Source organism: Anser cygnoides, chromosome 5, assembly GCF_040182565.1.
Source record: "Anser cygnoides isolate HZ-2024a breed goose chromosome 5, Taihu_goose_T2T_genome, whole genome shotgun sequence".
Taxonomy (NCBI): domain Eukaryota; kingdom Metazoa; phylum Chordata; class Aves; order Anseriformes; family Anatidae; genus Anser; species Anser cygnoides.
In genome coordinates this window covers 39911046-39926779 of record NC_089877.1, presented here as the reverse complement: position 1 = coordinate 39926779, position 15734 = coordinate 39911046, and the positions used below count along the sequence as shown (strand labels likewise).

The window sequence follows — 15734 nt, the reverse complement described above, 5'->3', positions numbered from 1 at the left end:
CCAGAAGCATTCTGTGCCTCCCTTTCTGCTTCAGGCTCACAAAAGGCAGAGCGTCACTTCAAATGGGAGCGCAGGGCCATGCGTGACACTACAAACTGCTGTTAAGGGTAGTAAACCAAAGCAAAACTGGCCACCGAGCACAGGTCTCTGCAACCACAGAAGGCCACAAAAAAAAAAAAAGCAGAGATTTGGTTTATGTCCTGCAAATCTCTGGAGCCCAAGCTGTATCTTACAGAAAGCTCAGGTGGTCCCAAAGCACCTCAGGGATTCAGGAGCTGAGGCTGCAGTTCCTCAGCAGTGTCACGAGCACCCAGGCAGGGGCTTCTGCAACCCCACCGCTGAAGATGCTGCCTTTGACCACCTGATTTCACACCCATTTTAGACTTTGCTTGGACCTGTTCAGCAAATGTCCCTGTCCATGTCCCTGTCATGGACCTGTTCAGCAAATTAAAACACAAGAAAAACATCTGCTTTTCCCGTAGTATTTCAACTAGTTACTTCTCAGAACTGGCTCAGGGCAGCACTGGACAAAGGTCAGAAACGGCACTGGAGGCTCCAGGACCATGGTAAAACTCACTCAGGACAACTCAAACTCTTGGAGAGCTGCAGCCCCGGGGTGCAGGTTTGTGACAGGACACGGATTCAAAACTGACCCCAAACTGTGCTCCAGTCCCTCCCTAATAGCTCTGTCTACACATTCCCACCTTCTCCTGTGCCTGTTCTTTCGCAGCCACAAGATTTTCACCTACCAGTTTGGAAACTACCCCAGTTACAACGCGGGCGCAGAAGGAACAGCGTGCCAGTATAAAGGAGTGGCAGAGAGGGAATGAACGGACAGCAGGGCTTGAGCAGCTCCTGCTCCTTCTCCCCCCTCACCTCCTCCGCCACGGTGCCCTTTCGGGGTGAACCTGAGTGAAGCTCACTCTGCAGCGAGCCAACACCAAGCACCCTGAAGGGCTCCAGCTCGTTAACCCAGCAGGCAGGCGCAGGTCGTTTCTGCTGGCTTAATGAGCCGAACACATTCAGCCAAGGCCGCAGTGGGCACGAGCTGGCTGCCACGAGTAGCACTGCAGCTCAGCGAGCACTTCACAGCAGCCTAACGCCAACGGCTGCCCTGCCTGTGCCCACTCGCAAGCCCCCTCCTCCTTTGGGACGATACAACAGCTGAGCGGGGACCGGCAAAGCCCGAACTCCAACAGCGAGCTGCTCACGGGACAGGACGGCGTGGGGAGGCAGGGAGACGCGCTCTGGGAAGCGGTCAGGAGCATGTCAGCTTGTTCTGCTCCCGGATGCTTCTCTGAGCTGCCCGAGCCCAGCGTTGGATTCGCTGCTCAGCCCGGGAGCACCCTACCTGCCGCCCGCTGCCTTCACCAGGGCAGCTGCCTGCTGCGCTAGGGCCGCCGCCGCTCCCCGCGAGGAGGAGGCTGGGAGCTGTAGTCCTGCCGCCGGGCAGCGCGACCGGAGCCAAGCGGAGCTGCAGGAGTCGCGCTGGTGCTGTCAGCAGGTGCACACGGGCACCTCAGCCGCACGTCCACCGAACAGGCGGCACTAACGCGGGGCTTTAAGCAAGTCTTATCTCCCAGCTTGCCCGCTCAGCCGGGCGTAACGCGGAGCTGGTTTGTGTGTTTCTGCCGGGCTCCAGAAACACAACAGCACAAAGGTAAACAAAAAAAAATAATCCTATTTTTCGATCAAGCGAGCCTAATGTGCTTACTTAATCTCAGCGAAATCTTTCTGAGTTCCTCACACGGTGCTACTTCGATTCGTTAAGCCTTCTTTTATACAAAGCCAAAGTTCATTTTAAATGAAAGCAGGAAAGGATGCTTCCATAGCTAGAGCGACAGGACTCCAGAGAAGGGACGTGGCTTCGTATCAATTGTTTATTCTGTAACAAGCGTTACCCTCGCTGATTAAAGGCTCCCACCGTTTTGGGGTTCCCAGAGTTACACGCTCTCACCAGCCTGCCAGCTCCTACGTGCTGTCCCGTGCTGAATTTCCCCCCAACACCAACCGCACCGAGTCACACGCCTAAAATCCTCCTATTGTCTGCGACACGGCCGCGCAGGGACCCTGCCCTCACTTTTCCAGCGAGTAACGACGGCTCCAAAACCCCCGACTCCACGCCGGGTGGCGGCACGGACGGCTCGGGAAGCGGCAGGGCCGGTCCCCAAACGTCCCCCCCCGGCCTGGAGGGCTGCCCGGCGAGGCGGCAGCAGGCCGGGGAGGGCCGCGGGCTGCGCCGCTCCCCGGCCCCCTGCTGCCCCCTAGGGCCCGCCGCCGGGCCCCGCCGCCCCTCGGCCCCCGGGGACACGGCCCCGCCTGCGGCCGCCCCTCGGCCCCGGCCGCCCGGCCCCAGCCCCTCGGCCGCTGCACGGCCCCGCAGCGCGACCCGAGGCCCCCCGTAACCCCGCGCAGCCCCGAGCCCAAACCGCCTCGATAACCCCACAGACCCCCTAACCCCACACTCACCTCCTTAACCCCACACACCCCTAACCCCAAACCTCCCCCTCAACCCCACTACTCCCCTCCTAGCCCCCCATTAACCCCCCTCCTTAACCCCACAGCCCCCCTAACCCCACAGACCCCTCCTTAAACCCACAGCCCCCCTTTTAACCCCTCCCCTTAACCCCAGTCCCCCATTAACCCCCCCAACCCCACGCCCCCACATCTAACCCCAACCCCCCCTTAACCCTAAACCCCCCTAACCCCACACCCCCCCTTAACCCTACAGCCACCCCCCTCACTCCCACACCCCTCCCTTACCCCCCCACCCCCTAAACCCCGCAGCTCCCCCCTCACCCACCACCCCCCCTTCACCCCACAGCCCCTCCTCGCCCCACAGCCCCCCTTAAACCCAGAGCATCCCCGCAACCCCACAGCCCCCCCCGGCCCAGCCCCCTGCTCGCAGGGCCTCGGGGGTCGCCGGCCGCCATCTCGCCCCCTCCTCACACACGCCCCCCCCCCCCCCCTCCAGTCACTCACCTCCCGGCCGCCCACCGCGCTGGGGTGCCCCCGCCGCCGGTGCTGCCCCAGCCTCCGCCGGGGGGAAAAAATGAATCATCAAAAGGGAAAAGAGCGAGGGGGGGGGGAGGAAAAAAAAAAAAAAAAAAGAGGAAGGTGGGGGAGAAAAGAGGAGAGCCGGGGAGAAACGAGAAGGAGGAGGAGGAAAAAAATCAGGAGGAGAAAAAAAAAAAAAAAGCGGCGATAATGGTAAAAAAAATAATTCCGAGTGGGGGGAGGAAAAAAATGGCGGATTAAAATCCAAGATGGCGGCGCCGAGGGGCGAGCGATGCAGGGGGGAGGCGATGGCAGGAGCCGCCGCGAGATCCTTCCGCCGGCCCCCGCGAAAAAGAGTCCCCCGGGCTCCCTCACGGAGCCCCCGCGGGGCGGCGGCGAGACCGGGCCGCCGCCGCTCCCCTCTCCTGTCGCTTCTCTTTCTCTCCGCGGGGAGCCCTCTCTCCGCCGCTCCAGCGGTCGAGACGAGCCGCGGCGCTGCGAAGTTTTTCTTCTTCTTCTTTCCGCCGCGCAACCCGCGACCTCCTCGCCCCGGCCGGGGAGACGCCGCCTGCCCGTGTGGTGCCGGCGGCGGAGGGACACCGCGGCCGCCTTGCGCCTCGCGGAAGGATACAGCGCTCGAAATAAACCTCCCCTTCTCTCAACCTGCGCCGCCTCTTCCTCCTCCTCCTCTTTCTCCTCCTCTCCCTCACGCCGCGATCCAGCGAGCCCCCGGAGGAGGCTCGGCGCGGCCCGCAGCCCCCATGGCGGCGCCGTGCAGGCAGCGCAGGGATTTCGAGGGGGGGGGGGGGGGGGGTAGGAAACGAGGTCTGGGGCGGCCCGGCCGTGCGAGGAAAGAAGTCCCGGCGGCGCGATCCCTCCGCGCGGGCTGCCCTTTAAATGCGAGGCGTCCCCTCAGCGTGGGGTTGGGTCGCTCAGAGCGGGGGCCGGGTGGGGACTGGTCAGAGGGGTGCGCGCCCCGTGTGGCTGAACGCTTCTTCCCCAGCCCCGAGGGCTCGGAGGAGGCTGTACGGGGGACAATCCGCCCTGTCCCGCTTGAGGCAGCCCCTTCAGGGAGCACCGGGCACCTGCTTCTCTCTTCCGCGTCCTCGCAGGGCCATTTAAAAATGGCCCCGGCGGGGAGGCGGCGGCCGCCGGGCTGCTGAGGGGGCCGGGGGCGGTGTGGGGGCGCCCCCTGGAAGGAACAAAAGGCGCTTTTTGCGCAGGTAAAAACTGCAGGGAGGACACCTCAGGACCTCCTGCGAGCAGGAAACGTGTCTCTGTTCGGTGCTCAATTAAATGTATTCAGGGGGAAACGTGTTACTGCCAACCATTGTCCCCTTGCAGGAGGTGGAGAACTCAGATGTTTTCTACTCGAAGTTGAGAAGTTTTATTACGTCCTTAAAATACTAAGTTGTCTTGTGTGTTCCTTGATACACAATATGATACACCCCTTGCGGTTCTTGTTCTCCAATATGTTTTATTTTTTTTAAGTTTACCAGAAGCCTTTTAGGCTGAGTTCACTGTAAGGTACCATCAGCGTTTGTGGAAAAGGAACAGGTTCACCACACAGCGACTTTCCTCTCCACAGCTATTTGCCAGGGATATCAATTCCTCAGTTGTCTTCTGGTATTATCCTTAGTAGGAAGCTAAAGGTTTTAAATAAAATGTAATTTCACATTGAACTGGGGTTAATTCTGCTTTAATTACCCAAGCAATACGGTATCTGGAAATGGCATGTATTCCAACAAAACAAATTTTAAGTACATTGATTTTACTGTAGTAACAAGAAATGACTTCTGAAGCTGAGACTTAGGCTGAGTCGCTAAACTAGATTAGCACAGACTTTTACACCTGAATTATAAATCCCTGGAAGATTTACTTCAGGCCTGAATTGGCTGTTAATAGGGCCACAAGCAGTGACACCGATTATATTAGTAACAACGTTTGAATATTGTTTTATAGACGCATCAGCTTGTTCGGTGCGTTTACGGGAATGACTACAGTCATCTCCCAAGTTCAGATATTGCCAGAATGGAAGATGCCAGCTTCGGTCCTGGTGGCAACAAGGGTTTGCCATAGCTCCAGCAGTGGGTGTAGCTGAAGCAAGGTGCACAAAAAAACTTATTTACTATGGACTCCAGCTGGTGATCTGACAACAAAGCCCTGGCTGAGTGTGAAAGGGTGCTTTTTCAGAATACATTTATCTAAAACTTATTTCTTCTGCTCCCTAGGTAACAATTATAAAAGTTAAAGAAAAAAAAAAAGACACTTTTCCTTTACTTTTTTTTTTTTTTAATTTTTCGTACTTTATAGCATTTTCCCACTGTAGTTCTTTCATTCTATAACACAAAATACTGGCTTTGAAATAAGGAAGTCAGGTGGCCAAAGCCTGAGAGCATACCATACTAAGTTTACTATGTTAAACAATTTTGACTGCGACTATTTCTTCTGAAAAACTGTAGATATGCGGTGACTAACTCCAAATAAATGTAATTTCAGAAATTTATTCTGAAAAACCCATCAATAGTTTCAGTGTTGATTTCACTTCCTAAATTAATGCTACCATAACAGGCTTAATCCTCACCAGAATGTGAAGGAACTCAAATCTAAAACTTGTATTGTTTTCTTACTAATTATCAAAGGACTGTGACAATGGCATTATTTTTTGCAGGAGTAAAAATTTCTTTCAGTCACGTTACTCAATATTTCAGTCACATGGCGATTTTGTGACTTCTGCTCGATAATTTTCTCCTGATAACAGAGGACTGAAAGACTTAGAGCATATGCCAGGCAACAGATGAGTTTATTTCAGTGTGCATTGGCAAGAATCAGTATTTTTTATTTCCCAAAGTAGTATTCCTAAATTGTTACTGTTATAAAATTTAAAAGGAACTGCATTTGCTCTTTGCTGATTTTGTAGATCGCCTCACTTTGGGAATAGTAGCTTTTGCATTTTCAACATCCCATAGGCACTATGGCGCTGTGCTCCTAATGTAGCAAAAAATTCGAAAGCATCCAGTTTTTACTGAAATTTTGTAGTTATTAAAATCTTTATGTGATGAAGAGTTTCGTAAAACTACATCTTTCGGGCAATGAAACTCAAACTTTGGATTCGAGGTATGCGTGGAGGCTGCTGTGTTGCAATTTCTTGGGGCGTCGCAGAGGTCCAAACCTCGCTCCACAGCTGCAGTTTCTGAGTCAGGACTTCAGTCCTTCCCTCTCCATGAAGAACAGCAACTGCAACAAAACCTTTCCAGTGCTATAAAGCCAAAATCAGCTGCTGCTGAAAAACATACAGCTCTTAATCAGCTTCTGCTGAAGAAGACTGTAGCAGTGGGTAATTTTGAGGAGCACAAACATATAATCCCAATTGAAAAGTCCATTTACCACTTTACAGTTTAACTCAGCCACATAGGCTTTTTTTTTTTTTTTTTTCTTTTCCCTTACTTTTCTTCTGCGGTACTTTTGCACAGCCCCAGTGTAGGCGTTTTTGGAAACGGGCATCTGGGAGCGTTTATGTGCCAATAACAGAGCCAGGTTGTCCTATGTGTTCTGGCTCCTTAGCAGGCCTGCCGGGCTGAAAGTCTTAGAGCACTGCAAGGAGTATCTGGGAGCAGAGCATGCTGAATATTAAATAACCAACAGCGTTAAACTTCTGAGCCAGCACTGAAGTCTCTGTTACCCTGACGTGCCCCAAGCTGTCTCCCATGGGTAGTTTGACCCCACCTTCTCCATTACTCTGAAGGTCTCAGTTTCACCACCCAGAAGCGCTCCTCTATATCGTATGTGCGCTACGCTGAAATCTCAGAGTTTGCCAAAGCATTGACAGTAACCTTCCCTTTTAAAAATAAAACCATGTCTTGTAAGTGCTGTATGTCCTGTTGCAATTTTAAACTGGGTATACTGTACCCAGATCCATATGGTCAATTCTGCTGGTTTTAAGGGCACAGCAATGACACCCAGGGAAGCAGAGGCACGAGGAAATAGAAAGAAATACAAAGAAGGAGCCGAAGTAACTAGGCAGGTGTAATGAGCTTGATCTTTCATTTTAGGTAATATTTTATCTGCTGTTTGCAGCAAGCGGATGTCCTATAGCTGCTATTTTTACTGTTTGGAAGGGATGATGTTGTACAAAGGGTAACAGGCTTCAAACTGCAGACACCACAGCAAGCAGCGGATGGGCACTTTTGTATCGGCATGGGCGCGCTAAGAATGTGCTCCTTTTATACGCCGAGCAAGTAAGTATCTTCCTGTGACATCTTTAAGAGGATCAGTCCCGTCCACTGACATCCGTGCAGGAGTGTGGCCTTAAATACTAGTCACTGTGCCTCCCCAAACTCTGAGCGGTGTCACAACGCAGTTTTTACCGATGATTACAAACCCGAAGTTAAACATCATGAATGTAAGAACCGAATACAATTAAAGACCTTTTCTATCAGAACCTTATTAATTTATCCAAAATGTACATATTCTCGGTAACAGATGGTCAATAATAGATGATAGATGGCCTCCTCTGGGTAAATTAGTGGCTGTAATTCACTTGAGGGCTTCTGCTGATGTCATAAGCTGCCAGAGTGCAGCCTGAGTGATTTATTAACAGCTGCAGAAATCCTAGAGTGAATTACATCCTTGTATTCACTTTGGGTCTGCAGATTGTTATTTATAAAATACAGAGGTTTGTGTTTCTTAGTTATTATAGGGATTTTTTATATGACTGTAATACAGAGGCACGGTGCAGAAATGACTAGTGTGAAAGCTCAGCTCCCTGCCTGCAGTAAAGGCAGGCAGATTTTCTCTGCTAATGCATATCGACACCAACCCTTTCCTTTATTTTTTAAAATAAGCTAATCAACACTTGCAGATTTTTACATGAGTCCTGTTTTTTTGATTGTTTGTTTTGTTTCGTTTTCTCCATCATCGTTCCAACCATCAAATATGAATAAGGTCAGTATCTTCTCTTCCAGCAACCTCAGTGTTGTAGTCACTCTCTTCACATTGAGCTACGTCCAAAACAAAAACGTCCAAAACAAAAAAGATAGAAAAGGGGTCGATGCTGAACAGGAATAAGTGCTATCTAATAGTAACTGGATGTTTAGGAAGAAGGCAACAGATCCAGAAGGCTAGAAAAGGCACCTGGAAACCAAAATCCCTCGTGTACAGGGAAGAGATTGTCCTTTCTCCTAACACTATCCCTGTTTAGAGAGAAACCCCTTTCTTTCTTCCATAAAATTCCTGCACGGTAAAAGAGTTTTTATCTTACATGCCATCCCACCTTAACATCCAAGACTCATTTTTAGGCGATCTCTTGAGTTCTCAGTGCGATGATACATACTTCCCCGTCAGATTTATCTCATCTTTCTAAAATGTGAACATATGCAAGCAAATTAACTACTATTCATTTCCATACCCTTCTTCCTTCCCACCGAGATGGGAGTGGATGTTACAAAATCCTGTTTCTCAAGCAAGGGATACATTTCCAACAAGTAATGTAAGTTCTGGAAGGAAGGGGAAAAGGGAAATGAGAGTAAATGATGAAGAGTTGCATGGCAGGAAGGAGCAGTCGGAATTCATTTGCCAATAACTCTGTGTATTATTTTTGCTGAAGATGTAGAATTTCTTGACAAAACTTCCAGTGAGTGTTTAGATGCTAGCTAGATGCCAGTGAAAATCCTTCCAGCCTTCTCTCTTTGAGATGGTATTTGTTTGGTGATGGTTAGATCTTACTGGCCATTTGGAGAGGGCTGCGTTTATTGTCGTCACCAAGAAATGCTGCTTTGCTGTGAAACAAATCCTCCTTCACTCCTGCTTTCCTTCACCAACATCTGCCTGCATTAAGTGACCTGTCTCGAAGAGGTACAAATAGATGGTATTTGTACAGAAAGCAAAGGTTAGAATTTGAAGAAAAACAGGCTCCAGAAATTGCTTGTTGCCTTCAGGCAAAGCCCTTTGAAGTCGTTATGAGTTCACTAATTTCAGCAAGCCCATTATTGCCATTACAGTGTTATGGACAAAACCCGATCACGCTGGGATCCCACTATGTTAGATGTTATACAAATGCACAGAAGGGTATCAAGAAACAGGAAAAATGTTTTTTTTTTTTTTTTTTTTTTCCTGCTTTCTGGAATGAGTTGTCCTTTGGATGCTTTTAGAATTGCTTTTGGATTTGTAGTAGCATATATCCAAAAGCTTGGCTCTCCTTTCTTACCATTTTAATGTTTGGGAACCATACCTAGGGCACATGGACAGCTGGACCACAGTCTGTCCATGATTTGCAACTTCCAGGTCAGTTCTGGAACAGGCTCCTTCATTTCCTCTCAAATTTAATCTAAATCCATTTCTTTCCTTTTTCTTTTCAAATTGAGGTTAGTTTTTTGCTTTTGTTTGTTTGTTTTTGCTTGTTTCTACATGTCTACTTGTTAACTTTGGACTCAGTTTATATGAAGGGTGCAGGGAAAAAAACCACAACAAAGCAAAACACAAGAGCTTGTCAAGTAACAAATTTAAGTTGCATTGATCTCAGGTATTTGTATTTTCATGCTTGAGGAGGAAGATTTCTATTGTCACCCCATAGCTCTATTGTCATTCAGAGATTCGTTATATTGGGAGGGATTTTTCATTTTCTTTTGTTGTACAGAAAGGGAAGGCTACCAGTCCTATGCTATGCTTCGGCACCTTTCTCTGATCTCCATTTTATAGCTGGGCTTTTCCTCCCTATACAGACTGGCAAATCACTGCAAGTTTGTGGGGTTGCAAGGAGTGATGACGTACATTATTTCTCCCCGTCCCTGTGTTACTTCTGTAAGTTCTGAGACAATTCCTTTTAAAAAGCGGCAAGACGCCAAGTGCTCTCAGTCCCTCAATCACTCTAAATTGCAAAATAGAGGTGGTTACATATCTTATCCTGAATGGCTACTGAAAGAAACATGTACTGTTTATTACTTAGAGATCCATGGCAGGTAGCAGTGAGCCAGGTTTGGCAGTGCAGTCTCTTTGGATCATCCAGACTGCACCTGTAGGAAGATAGGGTGGAGTTTCATGTATCCGCATCAGATTTCTAACCCCCAAATCACGGTATTTGCAGTTCTGTCACTGGACAGAGCCTCCAGCTTTGTGAACAGCAAAGGGAAGCTTAGTGTCAAGTGGTAGGGCAAGGACAAACCCTTTTTCACCTCGCAAGCTTTGTTACTATGAAATACGGTCTTACTTATTTATTTATCTTTAAAGTAAAGGATGGTGGCAAATTTCTGATGGTACTGCTCTGATTGCAATCGAGCATGCTGATCAAGGCATTATTTGCCTGTATATGTTGCTTGTATGAATTATCTCACAGATGAAAAACATTTTTAAAAGGATTCGGAGGTCAGACTCTTTATTTCATAGTTTTGTTTGCAGGTTTTGATGCACTGACCCTGTTCTGCTCATTATTTGACCGCAGAATCTAATGACATTTTTTTTCCTAGTCACTGCTTTTGGTTATATTGGAGAGAGATGTGGATATTCATATTTCTCCTTCTCCTCCCAGCGTCAGGTGAGCCTTTGGTTTTCTCCTGATGGAGGATAGTTCTCAGGTGCACTCTTTAATCCAAGGGCCGCTCACTTCTGTTATGCTCCATCACTACTGAAGAATTACTTCCCGGGGAGCACTGGATCCACATGAGAATCACGTATCCCTTCTGACATAAACCACACAGGCACTTTAGCAAGAGTGAATCCCCTGAGAAAGCATTAAATCAAGCATGATGTTCTGTTTTCCCTGTGGAAACCTCAAGCTTCAGCTATTGTTTCCAGAGAGGCTGCTTTACCCAGGAATGATTCAGTGAGGAGAAAAATCTCCGTGTGTGCAATTTTCACTTCGTGTCATAGGGCTAGCATGAGAATTTCTCATCTCCCTGTAAAAAGATTAAAAATTAGAAAAAATAGAGCATCTCTATCAAGTGACAAACAATAAGTTGTGTGCAACTCTGCTGCATTCTCATCAAGCAAAATGGAGTTTGTCGTGTTCGTGGCTTGCTCAGAAAGGGGAAAGGTTGTCTTCCATTACCTGAGTACACATTTCGGAAAAATGCCAGAGGTTAGTTAGGGGGTGGGGGAAGGATAAGAAGTTAAACAAATTCTGTCCTTGGCTGCTTCATTCATCTGCTGTTGGGGAGGATAAGAAGTAAGAGCTAAAGCAAGTTTGGACTAGACTTATCAACACCTGTAACAAGGGAAAACTGCTGGGGATTTAACAGAGGCAACTAATGAACCTCTATTTTACTTGCATCTCTCTTAAAATGGAGGCTAGTATCTTTTGGAGGCAGCTTTGGGAGCAGATTGGAAGGAAGACAGAAAAAAATGCTTTTTAAAAGACAGACAAATTTTGTTAGGCATTTGGATACAGTACCAGCTACCAGTTATGTGGTCAAAAACACTTCTAAGATTTATACCAGCTGTGGTGTTTCTCTGGTAATGCAGCTCTCCAGGTACAAAGTAGCTTCCTTGCTGTATCACCCTTGCAGCTCTGCAGAGGGGAGCGTCACACCATGCTACGGGAGACGGGGGCCCTGTTTTAGAGCACTTCTCATCTCCAGGAGAGGTTCTCGAAGGTCCAAGGCAAATTCACGCCATAGAGATGGAGTTCTCTGAAACTCTCCCGTCTGTTTTCCCAATCGCCAGCTATTTAAGCTTAGGCTGACTGAGTTAGGCTGTTGATCTGCTCTTTCTGCAGTTATAGACCACTGTAAGTGGTCACAAAGCAGGCACTAGCTGCTCCAGATGCTTTTGAAACTGTTGGTCTGAAGGTCAAGTTAGCCAGTTTGGTTGTCTAACAGTGGGTTCTGCTAGAGTCTTTGGGGTAGATAAGTCAGGCTTTGGTTACTCTGAATGGAAAGAAAAATAGATCCTTTGTCTATGGTTTTGAGGTTTTACAGTCACTCGGTGTGCCTGTTATAGGCATGGATATCTCAGAGGAATGGGATTACGGCTTTGATAACATCCTGTCCTTAAACATGATAGGAAGTCTCACTGGACTCCAAAGAGCAATGCAATAAATCTGCCTCGGTTATTATTACTTCAGGAGTTGTCAGCATTGACCTGCTTCCTTGTGAATGTGAAACGCATTGAAATACGTTCTGTCTTCCTGCTCGCTCTCTGTGGAGCTTTTCACAGGTCTAGCACAATACAAACCCGAATCTGCTCCGGGAGTGTGACTGGAAATGGTCTTTTCACACTTTTTGAAGCTCTGTCTGGAGCTGAAGTTCGGAAGAAAGCATCTGGCTACTGTCACGGGTGTATGTGGAGGTGGCTTGGTGGCTCTGTCCTAAGCTGTGAAAAGACTGTTTGTTATTCACTGAGGTTGGATGGAAAGGAAGAGGTGGAAATTGTTTCACAGAATTTTGGCTGTATCCATTTTGTTTGTTTGTTTTTGTTAATTTTTGTTTTTAGTACAGGCAAGTGAGAAATTACCAAAACATCTGGATCGGGCTTTTCCTTGGCAGGAAGTTTTTTGGCTTGATTTTCTTTTTTTCTTCCGCACCCCCCCCCCCCCCCCCCCCCCCCCCCCCCATTATGGGCTGCATCCTGATGACTTTGGCCTTTCTGTGAAGCTGCAAAGTGGCAGAGAGAGGTAAGAGGAGTGATTACAAACTGAACTCGGTGAGCATGAAAGGAAAGGACTGGGATGACAGATTCCTCCACGCAGTTCTAGTTTTGCACAGGAAACCTTTCACTAATCTCCTGGCTCTGTCTGTTAGTTCATTATCTCTCTTTTTTATGCCTACCCACGAGTTAACGACATCTACCACTGAGGATTGCTACGTGATTTAAGAGTGTCTAAAAAGTGGCCCCTGTGCACAGATACTGCTCTAATAAAGTGTTGACTAAGAAGCAGCCTATGCTCGAGGACTGAGCATGGATCTGGCTCACATGATTCGGGGCTCTGAGTCTATAGCTGAAGGCCAGCCACTTGCATGCCAAAAGCCATTTGCTTTGAAGAACTCCAAGATGCCTCTGAGGGGAGGTGGAGAGGAGCAGAGAAACTTCTTCAGTGATGCACCAGGATAAACAAGAAGTTTCCATCCATGTTCTGGGTTAATGAGAATATGGATGAAGTGATCAGAGTAGATGCTTGCACAAATGCTTATATACAGAAGACAAATAAATCTAGCTTCTCCTTTCTATGCTTTGCTGTCCTTCCTCATTCCTGTTAAATGAAAGCAAGAGAACATAAGACAATAGGGGAAATATTCCTTGACATTTCTGAATATTTGATGAGAAGCCCCTTTTTCTTTTCAGGAGATCCTGGCTCTTCTAGTCTGTGGTTTATCACATGCGGAGGAACTTCGTAGTTCTGCTTTCAGAAGTGCATTGTACCATCCTGTTAGAAAGCTGCTTCTCCAACATCTGTCTGCCAACAGGAAAGGTCAAAATGGCCTGCGCTGCATCTTGCACACCATGACTTTTCCTTCTGAGGGAGTCAGAGCTGAGTTTGTCAATGTGTCCTTCTTCACATCCTCATTAACCCGGAAAAAATTAACTACCTGCTGGCTACCAGGCAGCTAAAAAATGCTTAGTCCTGAGAAAAGACTACTAGGTTGGCATCACAGTTTGTGAATTTTTAGGGAAAGCAGATGGCAGTGGGAAGGCCTTTGTTTCATTGAGGACCCTGCGGGTAAGAGCAATGCCTTCTTAAATGTCTATCAGCCTTACTTAGCCTAACTATGCCTAATTAAGGCTGATAGACTCTGCCAGGGCTCATGTGTCCACAGCAGAATTCCAGGCTCGAGATCGGCCATTAGGGACTTCCTTGAGGTCCTGTGCATAAAGGGAACTGTGTGCAAGCCCCAGTCACCAAAGATGTTATTGGATCTGCAGTGTTGTGCTAAATGCAAAGGGATTAGTGTACACTGACAGAAACCTGCAAAGGTTTACGGGTTAAAGGTTTACAGCTGCCTCGAGAAATAACAGAATGAGTTCTTGCTTCACTTTGAAACAGCTTCCATGCTGAAATTGGGAAGCAAAAAAGGATAATCATTAACTTTCCAGTCCAACTTTACTCCTGATACGGTGTTCTCCACAAGAAAGCAGAAGTACCTGGTATTTAACAGCAATCTCTCTAAAGAACTGCATGACTGAAAGCCAAACTTGTTCTTTATTATAGCTCCCTGATAAGCCTGGGCCTTCTTTCCATTTTGATGGAGTATCATAAATCTGCTTTAATTATTATAATTATTTTTGTAGAAACATGTAATGTCTGATATAGGTACACTCTTGGCTTCTGCCTTCCTTTTTTGTTCAGAACATATAGATACATGTAACAGATCAAGGATTTCAGTTACAATACAGATGCTTTAAAAAATAGTTTAAAGCCTACTTAAAGTGATATTTGGGCTGCAAATGCAGCTTAATGCTAAATACCAAAATTCTAGCTCACAAGATCCTACCCAGCATCACCTCCTTTGATATATAGTTCCTGGTCTCCCAGGCCTATTGCACCCCATAATAACAGCTAACCTGTTCTCTAGGCCTTTCTTCCCTTCATCCAGTACGCATTAGGAGGAGCAGGCAGGGCTAGTAGGACAGGGTTGGCCAGTCTCACCCATCCTTGCCCCAAAGAGGCCACTTCATGCTGATGCCCTCTCTTTCCAGTCATTGGCTTGCCAGAGCTGTATGGCCCATCAGGTTGGGTGTCACCAGGAAGGCTGTTGCATCTTCAAACCAAAGCTTTTTGTGTAGATTTCAGGTGATAATTTCTGTATTCCCATAGGAATGCAGATTTTTTTTTCTTTTTCTTTTTTTTCCGTTCTTTTTCCAGTTGCTTTGTGTTGGGGTTGAAACTTTAGCCAGCAAGAACATGGGACAAGCAATCAGCAGTGGTCTAGTCGCAGTCCCTGTAAGCTCTTCAAAGACAAAAGGCCCCTCCTGACTGGGAAGTATTTGGTCAAGAAGCAATCCATTTGTTACATATACTAGGCACAAAACAGAAGAAAAAAAAAGAAGAAGAAAAAAAAAAGAATGAACCTCTCTTGGCTGCACATTTTTTTCCTCATATGTTTGTGTGCTGAAGGCCGAAAAATGTGTTTGATTGAAGCACGAGTAAGTGGTATCTGCAGAACTAGCAGAGGTGACTCTTGGTGTAATTTTCAGTAGGGTTTTGTAACAAGTATGCAAGTGCTGTACTCTTGAGCTGTTCTGTTAGAGCATGTTCTAGCCCATATCCCACTCTGTTATGCCAGGGATTGGAAACTCCACAGGGCTTAAGCCAGTAATTTGGTGATTCATGATATCAGACAGATAATATACAGCAGAGGTTTTGTAAAATCCTTGCTGTCTTTGTCTAGGTATACATCTATCTGTTCCTTGATGTGAAAATTGTTGTCGTATTTCGTGGGTAGGATGATTTGATTTTTATCTGGGCTTTCAGTTTCTTTGGAAGGAAAAGGTTTTCTGAAGTGGAATTTTGTGGAGGGAATTTTGACCAGTCACCTATTAATGGACTGTGTGTGTCCCAGTAACACCTTGTGGTGAGACAGTAGGTACACAGGGCAGAGCGACAGTGCCCTTTTCTTTTCTTTTGGGCAGCACAGTGTCCAGCTTGTTTTCAAATGGGCTTATTGGATCCTTGTTTGCTCTCTAGCTGTTTGCAATCTTATTTGTAATTCTCCTTTTAATCCTCCTCTTTTAGGAGAAAATTACGAAGAAAGGCGATTCGTCCCTCACAATACCTGACCCCTCCGACCCTCTGTAACTGGCCTGATTTG

At 47.3% G+C, this 15734-nt stretch overlaps 1 protein-coding gene across 2 annotated transcripts in view; it reads right to left on the bottom strand.

Moving 5' to 3' along the window:
* The window catches only part of KMT5B (lysine methyltransferase 5B), a 29515-nt gene extending 25763 nt beyond the window's left edge, over positions 1-3752 (bottom strand). For both annotated transcript variants that reach the window (XM_048059718.2, XM_048059719.2), the window contains exon 1: positions 2983-3752. The gene's annotated coding sequence lies outside the window, so the exon portion shown is untranslated. The remainder of the gene's footprint in view (positions 1-2982) is intronic.
* Positions 3753-15734: the final 11982 nt, after the last annotated feature.